Source organism: Piliocolobus tephrosceles, chromosome 14 (assembly GCF_002776525.5).
Source record: "Piliocolobus tephrosceles isolate RC106 chromosome 14, ASM277652v3, whole genome shotgun sequence".
Classification (NCBI taxonomy): domain Eukaryota; kingdom Metazoa; phylum Chordata; class Mammalia; order Primates; family Cercopithecidae; genus Piliocolobus; species Piliocolobus tephrosceles.
This window is the reverse complement of record NC_045447.1, coordinates 108,353,556-108,368,035: the sequence shown is the minus strand read 5'-3', so window position 1 is coordinate 108,368,035 and position 14,480 is coordinate 108,353,556. Positions and strand designations below refer to the sequence as shown.

Here is a 14,480-nt window from a genome sequence, read left to right as displayed (position 1 = left end):
ACTGTTGGTGGGATTGTAAACTAGTTCAACCATTATGGAAAACAGTACGGCAATTCCTCAAGGATCTAGAACTAGAAGTACCATATGACCCAGCCATCCCATTACTAGGGATATACCCAAAGGATTATAAATCATGCTGCTATAAAGACACATGCACACGTATGTTTATTGTGGCACTATTCACAATAGCAAAGACTTGGAATCAACCCAAATGTCCATCAGTGATAGACTGGATTAAGAAAATGTGGCACATATACACCATGGAATACTATGCAGCCATAAAAAAGGATGAGTTTGTGTCCTTTGTAGGGACATGGATGCAGCTGGAAACCATCATTCTCAGCAAACTATCACAAGAACAGAAAACCAAACGCTGCATGTTCTCACTCATAGGTGGGAACTGAACAATGAGCTCACTTGGACTCGGGAAGGGGAACATCACACATCGGGGCCTATCATGTGGAGGGGGCGGGAGGAGGGATTGCACTGGGAGTTATACCTGATGTAAATGACGAGTTGATGGGTGCTGACGAGTTGGGTGCAGCACACCAACATGGCACAAGTATACATATGTAACAAACCTGCACGTTATGCACATGTACCCTAGAACTTAAAGTATAATAATAAAAAAAAAGTGCCTTTTAAAATATACTTATCAGGAAGAATATGTTAAAGATACGTACTTCGTCTTTCCAGAGCAGAGGTTGGCAATATGATGGTGAATACAGTGTCCCTTTATTCTTGAGTGATTCCTGTTTGCCTCTGGTAATTATTCAAGCTCACCTTCTTGCCAAAAATTACACGACAGTTGAGCTGTCACATATAGCACGGGATTTATTTGAACAGGAAAAGAGTGAAAGGACAACATTTTTAGAAGGAAGAATGCAATTGTAAGAGAGTGACATGAAAATCCTAGAAAGGAGTGGGATGGCATTCCTCCTTAAGAATAATGTGTAACATTAAGGAACAATTAACTACATAAATAAATCATGGCCTATCAGTAGTTTCTTCAATTTTATTACTAAATGGCAACCAGTTCAATGAATATGCCACATTGTGGTTATCCATTCAGTAGCTGATGGACATTTGAGTTGTTTCTAGTTTTTGTCTACTGTATTAGTCCATTTTCACACTGCCGATAAAGACATACCTGAGACTGGGTAATTCATAAAGAAGAAAAGGTTTAATGGATTCACAGTTGCACGCGGCTGAGGACGCCTCACAACCACGGCAGAAGGCTAAAAACATATCTTACATGGCAGCAAACAAAAGAGAATGACAATCAAGCAAAAGGGGTTTCCCCTTACAAAACTATCAGACTTTGTGAGATTGATTCTCAACCACAAGAACAGTATGGGGGAAACCGCGCCCATGATTCAATTATCCCCCACCGGGTCCCTTCCACAATACGTGGCAATTATGAGAGCTACAATTCAAGAGATTTGAGTGGGGACACAGCCAAACCATATCATCTACTATGAATAATGTTGCTATGAATATATATATTCACATATACATATATTTAAGATGGAGTCTTGCTCTGTTTGCCCAGGTTGGAGTTCAGTGGTGCAATCTCAGCTCACTGCAACCTCTGCCTCCCAGGTTCAAGCAATTCTCCTGCCTCAGCTTCCTGAGTAGCTGGGATTCCCAGCGTGCACCACCACGCCCAGCTACTTTTTGTATTTTTAGTGGACACAGAGTTTCGCCATGTTGGCCAGGCTGGTCTTGAACTCCTGACCTCAGGTGATCCGCCCGCCTCGCCCTCCCAAAGTGCTGGCATTACAGGCGTGAGCCATTGAGCCCTGTGGCTATGAACATTTAAGTCTCAGAGCGGACATATATTTTTTGGAGTGGAATTGCTGGGTTACATGGTAAGTATATGCTTTTACTTTTTAAGAAACTGTCAAACTATTCTCCAAGGTGGTGGCACCATTTACATTCCCACCGACAAAGTGTGACAATTAGGATTATTACAATTAGGACAACTCCAGTTTCTTCCAATCTATAAACAAAGTGTGTCTAAATTTATTTGAGTCTTCTTTATTTTCTAATAGCTATGTTTTCTAGTGTTCCATGAACTGGTCCTGTACACCTTTTATAAGATCTACATATAAGTATTTTATTTTTTTAATGCTATTGTAAATGAAATTGTTTTCTTAATTTGATAATCAGATTGTTACTAGTACATAAAAATAGAATTGATTTTTGTATATTAACCTTGTATCCTGTTAACTTGCTAAAATTCACTTATTAGTTGGTGTTTTTTAGATTTCTAGGTTTCTTAAAAGATCTCCATATAGGATCATGTTATGCATACACAATAATGTATGGAGAGACAGTCCACTTTAAGCAGCTTGCACTCCTACATGTTTTGTTGGGTGTGCTAAGACTACAAAGGCCTAAAAGCTCTTTTACAGACCATTTTTTTCATGACTGTTTATGCAGCTGGTAACCTTGAGAGCTGAGGTTACATTTTCTTTCACACAAAGAGCTTTCTCACTTACTACTTGCTATAACTGTAGATTCCCCAAGTTCATTATTTCTCAGCTGCAATACAAGTTTGTTATGAGTGTAATATTCATATGTGTCCCATTGCATTGCCCCTGTGGGCCTCAGGGGCAAAGGAAACTGATACAAATATGCTGAAACACATGTTGTTTGTGGTGCCATGAGTAACACAGTGCACAGGTGTTGTCAATCGTTAGTTTTAGCCATCCTAGAGAATATATTCTCTAAGATATTAACTTCTATTTCCCCAATGCTTAATGATTTTTAACATCAAATGTTGACCAGGATAAGAAGCAACTGGAATTGATATGCATTGCCAATGGGAGTCTTCAAGGGCTTTTGAAAATAGTTTGACAGTTTCTTAGGAGTTTCGCATACTGAAATTCCACTCCCAAAAGAGATGTAAAAGAATGTTTGTAGAAATTTATTCCTAATAGATCCATACTGGAAACAAGCCATAAGTGTCCATTTTAAAAAGAATGGATAAACAAACAGTACAATTGAAATCTACTCAGCAACAGAAAGGAATGTGCCACAAATCCATTCAACAACACAGATGGATCTCAGAAACCTTATGCTCACTAAACGGAGCTGGATACAAAAGCTTCTGTATGATTCTGGTACTGTATGACTCTTTTTGAAGTTCAAAAGCACAAGCCAACCTAAATAATATGATAGAAAGGATAGAAAGTAGAACAGTGATAGGTGGGAGGTGCCTAGATAATGAGTAAAAAGTATTAACAAATGGTAAGGGGGTGATGAAATGATCTATAACTTGATCTGGGCTCTGGTAATACAGGTGTATACATCTGTAAATATTAACCAAACAGCTTTTAATGCACTTTATGCATTTAATTGTATTTTAAGTTATGCCTCAATTTCAAACATTTAAAAAGTAATTTTTAAAGTGACCCGAGAGAATCAGACCAGCCAAATATTTCTTGTTCTCATGTCTAATCTATATTAACATCCTTATGAATATCTTGTTTGTTTGAATGCCACTTCCTGTCATAGTACTAACAACCTATTTTAGATGAACTTTTATTAAACAAAGTTACATATGCTGCTGAAGCATACTCTTTGCATAAGTAAACAAGATTAATTTTTCTTTTTTTTTTTTTTTGAGACGGAGTCTCACTCTGTCACCCAGGCTGGGGTGCAGTGGCTGGATCTCAGCTCACTGCAAGCTCCGCCTCCCGGGTTTACACCATTCTCCTGCCTCAGCCTCCTGAGTAGCTGGGACTACAGGTGCCCGCCACCTCGCCTGGCTAGTTTTCTGTATTTTTCAGTAGAGACAACAAGATTAATTTCTTTAAAATCTACATATTTCTTCAACTAAAACACATTTTGCTATAGATAACTTGCTATTTTGTTTGACCTGTAGTCAGCTGAATCATTCAACATTTGTAACATATTCACATTGTCATATGCTACAAATCTGAGGAAAAAAAGCATAAAAATAGAATGCCACTGGACTTATTAGTTCTAAGAACTAGTAAGATGCACAGATAAAAAATTTAGTAAACAATATCCTCAGGCAAAATATTTTCTGTCATATTAATGTTCTACTTTTCAGGCCATTTGTTGTAGGTGTAAATTGGCACATCTAACATCTAGGCACATTGGGAAACTTAGGGTAGCTTCTAACCTATAAACTAAGGAGGGGAATATGTAAGAATTTTGATTTTATGAAAAATGGGGACCAGGCATGGTGACTCATACCTGTAATCCCAGCACTTTGGGAGGCCAAGGCGGGCGAATTGCCTGAGGCCAGGAGTTGGAGACCAGCCTGGTAAACATGGTGAAACCCCATTTCTACTAGAAGATACAAAAATCAGCCGGGCCTCGTGGTGGATGCCTGTAATCCTAGCTACTTGGGATAAGGGTAATCCCAGGTACTCGGGAAAAGGGAAAAAGGAGGAAAGGGGGACAGGGGAAAGAAGGTAGGAAGAAAGCGGAGGGGAGGGGAGAAGAAAAATGTAGGGGAATTTAATTGTTATTAGTTATTTTAAATATTTGCTACGTTTACATGATTCTATCAGAGATTGATACTCTTCATATTTTTTAATTATTGCATATGCTTTTATCAATCTCTTTCCTCTAGATTCCTCATACAAAACAATGAAGTCTCACATCCTATTCTGTTTTGGAACATTGCACTGTGCAGAGTAGTGGAAATTTCCAGTAGTTAAGGATCGCATGCTCTAACAAACCATTTACGGGGCATTTCCCCAATGTAAGAATTTTGCTTTTATTTATTAATATGATTTTAAACTATGGTGCTACGTTTTCACTAGGAGTTATACTTTCTAATGTGGGAAATAAATATCTTGATATTGAAAGGCCCTTACAAATATCCTGAGCTATTCATTTTTCATTAAAAATATTCAGTAATTATTTTCTCTGCCTCTTCATCACTGGACCTAGTCAGTGTGCCAAGACAGCATGATCACATGGAAGGACATTTGCATAGTGGAGAAATACGAGGAGTGGAAGGAAAAGATCCGGTATATTTCCATTTGCTCTGTGTTTGCAGTTTATCACACAGGTTTCTAAATTACCCTTTTCTGTGACATTCATTTCCATACCCCAACATTAATTTCCATTCAAAGCCATGGGCTTGCTCCCTGGTTATACTCTGCGCATCACAGTTCATGGTTTTCCATATACAAAGAAAGCCCTTCTGAATCATTAACAAACTGACGCTTCTGGCTGAGAATGAGAGTCAATGCAAGCACTTTCTAAAAACAGAAAAAGAGGACAAAATACATATATGCTTTTGCCTAGCCAGTTTCAATTTGCTTCTAGCAAAATTATTCATTTCATCTCTACCCCTCCACTTCTATTTCACATTAACAAAGGAGAATATGTACTTATTAAAATGGAAAGCTGTCTCACATAAAATGCTACTGAGCCAATCCAATGAATGTTTGCAATTAAAGGTACAATAATCATAAAAAGAAGACAACTTGATAAGCAAAAGAATAATCAAGTACTAGCATGAGTTACTAAGTGTTTCATTTCTTAAGCTTTTGTCTAAATAACTTCGGATCACATAGTTTTCTTAAGGAAACACTTGAGAAGAATGACAAATGGCGTTCTACTTTTTCTTTATTTGCCTTTTCTTGTATCAAATGCCCCATCATGTTTTAGAAATCTTGGTTTTGCAGAAAAATTTAGCAATGTGCAATTCCAGGAAATATCGATGTAAACTTAATGACAACAAAGTCAGGTTTAATAGTCAAATCCAAAGTTCAAGAATTTCATACTTTATATATAATGGCACCGATTTGCCTGCAGCTGAATATACACACACTATCTGACAATACCTATATATGTCAGTATACATACATATATATACTGAAATATATATTTATACATACGTATATACTGAAATATATATATTTATGCATACATATATATTTCAGTATATATATGTATGTATACTGACATATATAGTCAGTATATGACTGACTATACTCAGTATATATATGACTGTATGACTATAGTCAGTATACAGTTATATATAGTCAGTATATACTGACATACATGTATATGTACTAATACATATGTTTATATACATACACACAGACCATGTATGTACTGACATATATATACACACACACACACTCACATACACTGACCATATACTGAATACACACACACACAAACACAAACACACACACACACATATATTCGAGCTTCAGGAAAATTGGTGCCATTATATAAAGTTCTTGAAATTTGGATTTGACTATTAAGTACACACTGACTCTCTCTAAATATATATATACACACACACACATAGTATATATTTAGTACACAGTACATACACACACATACACACATATATACATATGTGTTGTGTATTTATGTACATTTGTTGAACACATAAAAATCTATTAATTTGCAAAATTATACACACAAAATCAATCATACACTTGTGATTAACATTTTCATTCTTTCATGTTTCTTTGCACAAAGAAGTAAGAGAGTTGTCTGGATATTAGAGAGGAAGAGGATACATACATAATCAGAAATTTCTAGAGGAAACATGAAGAGATTTCAACTATTTCTCCATTTTTTACTGATAATGCTTTCTAGAATCATGACTTTTGATTTTTGTTGTGCTGTAATTACTCGCTCTTTACAACATCCACTTACTTCCCTGAGGGACATGACAGGAAGATTGAGAAAAACTGTGGCTGGAAGGCCGGCAATGCTGTGGGAGCCCTGGGCCCTGGGCCCTTCTGTGATCTCCCCACCTTCCTCCTGCTTCCCTGGGCCTTCCTCACAACACTTCACAGACTTCTGTCCTCGTCTTGTTGCAACATCTTTTCTAAAATGTATGTTACAATAATTTCTCCACATTTCCTAAGTGTCTGTCTGAAACATAATGTGACAATTTCATATATGTTAATACTTTAAACCATAAAATTCCTCATTCTGGTTTAGGAAAAATTACAAATCAGTTCAAAACTATTTTGGCAAGCAATCTAAAGTAACTACAGAATATCTTCTCATTGCTTTCCTGTAATAGAAAAGAGGTGGCGATGAGAAGGTACACAGGCAATTCTTTAAGAAAGCTATGGAATTCAGGGCTTTGCTAATTCTTACTAAAATATGTGGAAACTTAGCAACTTTGAGCATCATAAAAATAAATAGGAAGGTACATGGAAGAAAAACCATGTTCTCTAAAACCCCATAAAGCTAAGTTTTCTAAATATAATGAAACGTAAAATTTTTGAAAAACAATTTTAACTCTATGGTATAAAAAAATCTGACTTTTTTCTGGTTTATTTTCCTTTTTAATTTTCATGGGTATATATTAGGTGTATATATTTATGGGGTACATGAGATATTTTGATACAGGCATGCAATACATAATAATCATATCATGGAGACTGGGGTATCGGACTTAAGCAGCTTTTGTATTGGACCACACTTAAAATAGTTTAAAGCTAAAATAATGGTATACAAAGAATTATCAGCACAGTCAACAATCATCATCATCATTTTACATTTTTTCAATCTGAACCAAAGGGAGATTGTTATATCTACTGACAAACACAAATATCAAATGGGATTATGAGAACGGTCCTGTGTCAGCTAGTTATAAATAGAAAACACACATACATACCCTATTGGAAGGTATAATCCCAAATGGTGATGTTTTACAACACAGTATGTATAAAATTAGGCATAAAATTGAACTTTAATTTTCAGTGAGGTATGAATAAAATAGTGAAGAGCTCTCCAGGTTGACAATTATAGGAACACTTCTAAAACTACTCATCAGCTGATTGGGACTCTCATAAAATTAATTTAAATGCACCAAAAACCATATTGCATTGATAATATAGAAGGTAAAACTGGTACAGCCATTTTATAATAAGATTTTTGATATTTTCCTGTTTTTTAAAATTGAATAATTGTGACACAGAGAATGAGAAATGCATTAATCTTATTCTTAGACGTTTCTCTGTCGAGTTTAAGTTGCCAATGTCATATGCCTGGCAGTGTGGTGGCCAATTTAAATGGAACCACAGGGGATGCAGTCTATGTAAACTACTTAAACATCACCTGACAGCCCCCTTCCCCACACCGTGGGCTGCCATAACCTAATTCAACAAGTTCTTTCAGAGTTTGGACATTTATTTGGTAACAACTGACGTTACCTGGCATTATTTCCTGTTTTATTCTGAATTATTCTACTACAGAAGTTTAATTCCATCTATACATATTATTTAATGTTTGCTTTTTCATGGCTCTGAGCTAGATGTTGTGAAACAATGTGCTTAACTGCCACTTTTACTTCCACTGTTGATACTACTAATTGCTAGGCACAGGGGCCACACCTGTAATCCCAGCACTGTGGGAGGCCAAGGCAGGCGGATCACGAGGTCAGGAGTTGAGACCACCCTGGCCAACATAGTGAAACCCGTCTGTACTAAAAATACAAAAACTTAGACAGGCGTGGTGGCGCACGCCTGTAATCCCAGCTACTCAGAAGGCTGAAGCAGGAGAATCGCTTGAACCCGGGAGGTGGAGCTTGCAGTGAGCTGAGATCACGCCACTGCACTCCAGCCTAGGCAACAGGGCGAGACTCCGTCTCAGAACGAAACAAAACAAAACAAAAAACTACTAATTATAATTTTTGCTTCAGCAGCACTCAGTAGATTTTAGCTACTTTAGATCAGATCATATACTAATTTTTTAATTATGGTAAAACACATCATATGAAATTTACTATTTGAATTGTTTTTTATGTAAAGTTCAGTAGCATTAAGTACATTCACGCTATGCAACCATCACTATCATCCATCTCTAGAGCTTTTTCATTTTCCCAAATGAAAACTCCCCAATCCACTGAACAATAACCCCCATTACCAGCCCCTGGCAACCACTATTCTATTTCTTGTCTCTATGAATTTGACCTCATATAAATGGAATAATGTAATGTTTGTCCTTTTGTGTCTGGCTTATTCCCCTTAGCATAATGTCTTGAAAGTTCATCTGTGTTATAGTACGGGCCAGAATTTTCTCCCTACACTGCACGAGGCTTCTCCATTTACCCATCAATGGACATTTGGTTTGTGATCTCTTTTGGCTCTTGTGGATACACCTGCTCTGACACAACCTATTTTACTCAAGTTAACTATGTCATGATAGGTACTTCACTAATACCATTTTATAACTGAAGAAACAAAAACTCAGGGAGATAAAGGAATTTGTCCAAAGTCACACAGCTAGGAAGGGGTAGAGCCTGGATGATTCCAAGCTTATTCCTAATCAGTAAGGATAAGATAGCACCCTTCCTTCAAGGAAGTTAGAATTGCACAAAGCGTAAGAAAAGCATACAACACCTAGTAAGCACACTGGCATGTGATAAATGCTATGAGAGTTTTTTAAGGCGAAGTGCTAGACATATTTAGTGTGCAGTAGACATATTTAGGGTGCAGGCTTAGTAAAACTCTGGATTAGGCCTGGCAGCCAAAATCTAGATTATGACCTGCTTTATACAGCCAGAGAACTAAGAATGGTTTTACATTTGTAAAGTGCTGTGTTTTAAAAAAAAAAAGGGGGGGGGGGGCTGGGTATGGTGGCTCAGGCCTGTAATCCCAACATTGTGAGACACTGAGGTGGGTGGACTGCTTGAGCCCAGGAATTCAAGACCAGCTTGAGCAACATAGTAAGACCCCATCTTTACAAAAAATACAGAAGTTCTCTGGGTGTTACAGCATGTGACTTGGTACCAGCTACTCGGGAGGCTGAGGTGGGAGGATCACTTGAGCCCAGGGAGGTTGAGGCTACACTGAGCTGTGATCTTGCCACTGCACTCCAAACCTGGACAACAGAGCAAGACTGTGTCTCAAAAGAAAAGAGAAAGAGAGAATAGGGGAAAAGAAAAAAAGAGGGAAGGAAGGAAGCAAGGAAGGAAGGAAGCAAGGAGAAGGAGGAAGGGAGGGAGGGAGGGAAGACAGAGAAAGAAAGAAGAAAAAAAAGTTATGTAACAGAGACCTTACATGGTCCACAATACCAAAATCATTTTCCATCTGTCTCTTTACAGAAAAAGTTTGCTAACTCCCGTGTTTAAATTTTATTTTTAATTGATGAATAATAATTATACATTTTTATGAGGTGCAATGTGATGTCTGGATACATGCATACACTGTAAAATGATCGAATCAGGCTAATTAGCATATCGGTCACCTCAAATATACAACTTTTTTTTAGCGGTGAGAATAGTTAAAATCCTCTCACATATTTCAAAACAGACAACACTTATCATTAACTATATTCACCACGCTGTGCAAAAGAACACCAGAAGTTATTATTCCTATCTACCCAAAATTATGTTCCTATTTACCAACACCTCCCCTTTCCCTAACCACCCTCTCCTCTAGCCTCTGGTAACCACCATTCTACTCTGTGCTTCTGTGAGCACTTTCTTTAGAGTCCGCGTGTAAATGAGACTATACGGTATTTGTCTCTCTGTGCCTGGCTTATTTCCCTTAACATAATGTCCTCCAGGTTCATCCACGTTATCACAACAGTCAGAGTTTCCCATATCGTGGGTTTTAACCCACACCTTTGATGTACTTGGCTCCAGTAAGCACAAATGTGGGGAAAATGTAAAACTCTTTTGATGCAAGCATTCTGCATCACGTTTCAGACTTTTTAAGAAAACTTCAAGTCATCCTCAACAACATCACATTAATTTGAGGCTACAGGAGATACTGACTGTAACCCTGACGAAAGCCGCTGGAGCAAATTCGTCAGAATCATTCTGCAGGTATAAATTTTTAAATCACAAACTCATGAGGGAAAACATAACTTCATGTTTCCATAACCCAGAAAGCTTTCTGCTAGGCGCTGGAATTCTGTCCGATATAGAGACTGAAAGTAGTCACAGCAGGTGTCTCTGTCCAGTTACGGGATGAGCCTGTCAGTTAGTGTCTGTATTGGTCCCAGTCCCTTGAAAATTCCTTCAGGGGAATTTTACTTCCCCTTCATCCCCAGAGTTAACTCTGGTCTCTTCTGGCTTTGCTAGATGCCTTGGTAAAGCAGGGAGGGGAGTGTGTTCAAGCCCCAAGAAGAGGTCAGCACCGCACTGTCCTCGGGAATGGCGACCGGCTGCTGATGGAGCCAAATCCTCCCATCCCAGGCTGGAACACTGCTCTCCACAACGTTTTGGTGCTCCTTTCTCCTCCCTGTGCTAGACCTCAGGCAGGAACAGGGCCTTGCTCACCTGCCTTTGGTACCTCAAGGTGTCCCTGGATAACTGGGGCTGTCCTCACGGGCCACCAAAGCTGCCACAGGGCGTCCAGTCCTGTCACTGAATGTGCCGCACCACAATCAGGATGCCGTGCAGGCTGCTCTTGGAGGCTGGCTGGCTCCTTTCCACTACACACTGAGATCCCTGAGCTTCAGTGAAGGCTTCCATTAAGCCACCACCAGCAGGGCTCCGCTTGACAGCAGAGCTTCAGGGCAGTCCCTATGTCCCTACACATCCCATCGTGCAGTCCTGCTGAGGGTTCCTAGTCTGTGGGATGGCAGAAAAGTTGAAACACCTTTAGCCTGCTCAATTCCCTTTCAAACTTTTTCTGCCTCAGACCCAAGAGATACTTTTGGACTTCAGAAGTGAAGATTAATGCCTCGGTTCATAGTCTCTGCAATGATCCCCTTTTCTCTACACATAAGACTCAAGACAATCTGAGTTACGAGCAAAGACTGAGGTCTGACGGCACTGGCTAAAAATTTCAGTGAGCTTTGAATCCAGGGTCATTTATGTTAATTGTACAGGTCATCCCACACAGAAACTGCCTTTAAAGGAATTATCAGTGTCGTGAAGAAAGTTTTTATTTCCATTTTAAACCTCATATCCTTCCATTCCTTAGTCCAAAAGTTCCCATCGTGAGTTTCTGGCTGACTTGCACCAGGACTCACAGAATGATTCATCCTTACATGAAAAAGTATTTTCACCAGCCTCAAAGGTTTTCAGGAATTACTAGATCAAAGAATTGTTAAAGAAACTTTCCAAAAGCTCATTCTACTTGCCCCTCCAAGCAAAAATACTAACTTTGTGATGGATTTTAGACACTCCTAGGCCGTAACAGTGGCATGAAACTCTTTTTCTTTCTTTTTTTAATAGAGACAGGGTTTTGACGTTGCCCAGGCTGGTCTCCAATTCCTGGGCTCAAGGTGATCCAACCACCTCAGCCTCCCAAAGTGCTGGGATTACAGGTGTGAGCCACCGTGCCCAGCCCTGCACATTAGTTTTTCTGTTACGTGTGCCACTTTCAACGATGGCTGTGTGGATCCAGTATCTGCTTCTCTTTCATTCATAAAATTCACCAAGTTCACACTGGAAAACATTATTCTATGGTTATTCCAGAAAATATTAGACGATCCCAGTTTTGTTTGAAAACTGAAAATACTGACAACATCACGTCCCTGTCTGGTGCTGAGTGCACAGCAGGCAGGGCAAACGGGGATTCGCGGGTCCGAGTAAGTTCCAGGTTTCAAACATTCATCCCACACCGCGTGTTCGGTCCCTGGGTAAAACTGTCCCACGCAGAGAGGCTTTTACCCCAGGTTAATAAAGATACTTTTTATATTTGTATTTGAGTTGTGGTCACTAGCAATGTTTTCTAGTCCAGACTGTGAAATTTGTATTTCTGTTACTACCTTTGTTTTTATACCTCAAAGAACAATTTAGAGTCACTGATTCATCTCCATAAAGCAGGAACTTTCTGAAATTTAGTAACAACGGCTAAGTACAAATCTAAAAATTACATACTCCAATAGAATTCTATCATATTCTATGATCTGAAGGGCTGGCACACCCAGAGTCGTGGCTAGGTTGTGTGCAGCACAAATTCCTGCCTCTAGTTTCCCTGCATTCCTCTTTTCCTAAGAAATCAGTACCTGAACTTTTTCAAAATAGCTGGAGAAGAAATGAGGCAGAAAGTATCTTTTTAAACACAATTTTCATTCACTCAGAAAACTGAGAGAAGAGTTCTAAGTGATAACTGATGTCCACCTGTAAACTTTTTCAACAGCTTGAGTGTCTATTTTCTATACAATATTGTCATCAACTCACAACCAGATATCACAAGTAGGCAGCATAATGGCCTCACTAGGGCAGTTTCCACAGTGACCCACACCAGTGACAATGGCATGCATCTGTCATGCGTCTTCCGAGAAAGTCCTGAAATTCTACGGAAAGAAAGTTCCGAACGTTGATGAGGTCCACCCATAGAGTTAAATCTCTTCAGGTGAGAAGCTATAAACAATGAGACACTTCTTTGGTTTCATCCATTTTGTAATTTCATTTGCTGAAATGTTCTTCGCAGTAATATCTCTGTGTTCACTGCATTGTTTCCAAGTATTTAAACCCCCCTGAAGCACTAAGTAATCCATGTGTTTTACGCCACTCCAACAGAAATGTCTAACGCAATGTTTATCTTTGCTGCTTATAGATCCCCAAAGAAGACAGCTTGCTTCATTAGTGAAGGCCCCTTGAAAAAATTCTCAAAGTCTCCTTGGGTCTAACGCATGGTTAGCTATTGTACATTCACTTTGTGACTTTAACAAGGAGCAACTGTAGAGGTGTCAAGCCACGAATAACAATGCTGCCTAACTTCGTTAGACCATGAAAACACATGGGTTACCCTTGCAAAAAAGCATATATATATATTTTAATTTATTGCAGCAGCATCTTGAATTACATCTATCATGAGAGAATATAAAATCTTTTTCATGTTTTTCACACACTGTCATAACTTATTATTGTTTTCCATTATCTTAATTTTCTGCTGTCTAAGAGATGTAGCTCCTGGGTGCCCTGAAAGTCTGGTGAAGCTAGTGTGATCAGGGATATAATAAGACAGTGACCATCTGAGGACCTTGGATACAACACTAGAGAGCACGATAGATGGGTGCAGGCCATAATGATGTTGATATTAATATGCTGTTAATTCCTCCCCGACTCCAGTTAATCATCTTCACCTTGTCTAGGTTTTGCATTTCCAAATTCTTGCCCTTTCTCTCTTACTAATTCTCCTTAATATCCCGTATTTCTTTAGCCTGAGGTGGCAAACTTATAAGTGGGGAGGGAAATCCTAAAACTTAACTAGGTGACACAATAACTAAAGCGTTCCAGCTGGGGTCAGTAGACATGTTGACAGCTCCAGAGTCTTATGTTTTTTTCTCTTTAGACCAAAGAGTTTATTTTACACTCATCATGTGCTGGTCTGTGAGTGGCCAAGACAACATTCAATGAGCAACCAGCAAATTCTCCCTGATGCTAGAATGCTTACTTATGGGGATCCTAAAAACACTAGGTCTTTATAGTTCTACTCGGAAACTTCAGACGCCTTTTCTTCTAACTTTGAAATTTTAATAAGATGGAAGAAGCACTTTCTGCATAATTGTGTCTTTAAAACTAAATGCAATTCTAACCCACAGGG

The 14,480-nt window shown here is 38.7% G+C and overlaps 1 protein-coding gene across 1 annotated transcript in view; it reads right to left on the bottom strand.

Annotated features, from left to right (window-relative positions):
* Window positions 1–14,480, bottom strand: part of LOC111528897 — a 102,044-nt gene that overhangs the window by 22,594 nt on the left and 64,970 nt on the right. The gene's annotated exons all lie outside the window — the stretch shown is intronic.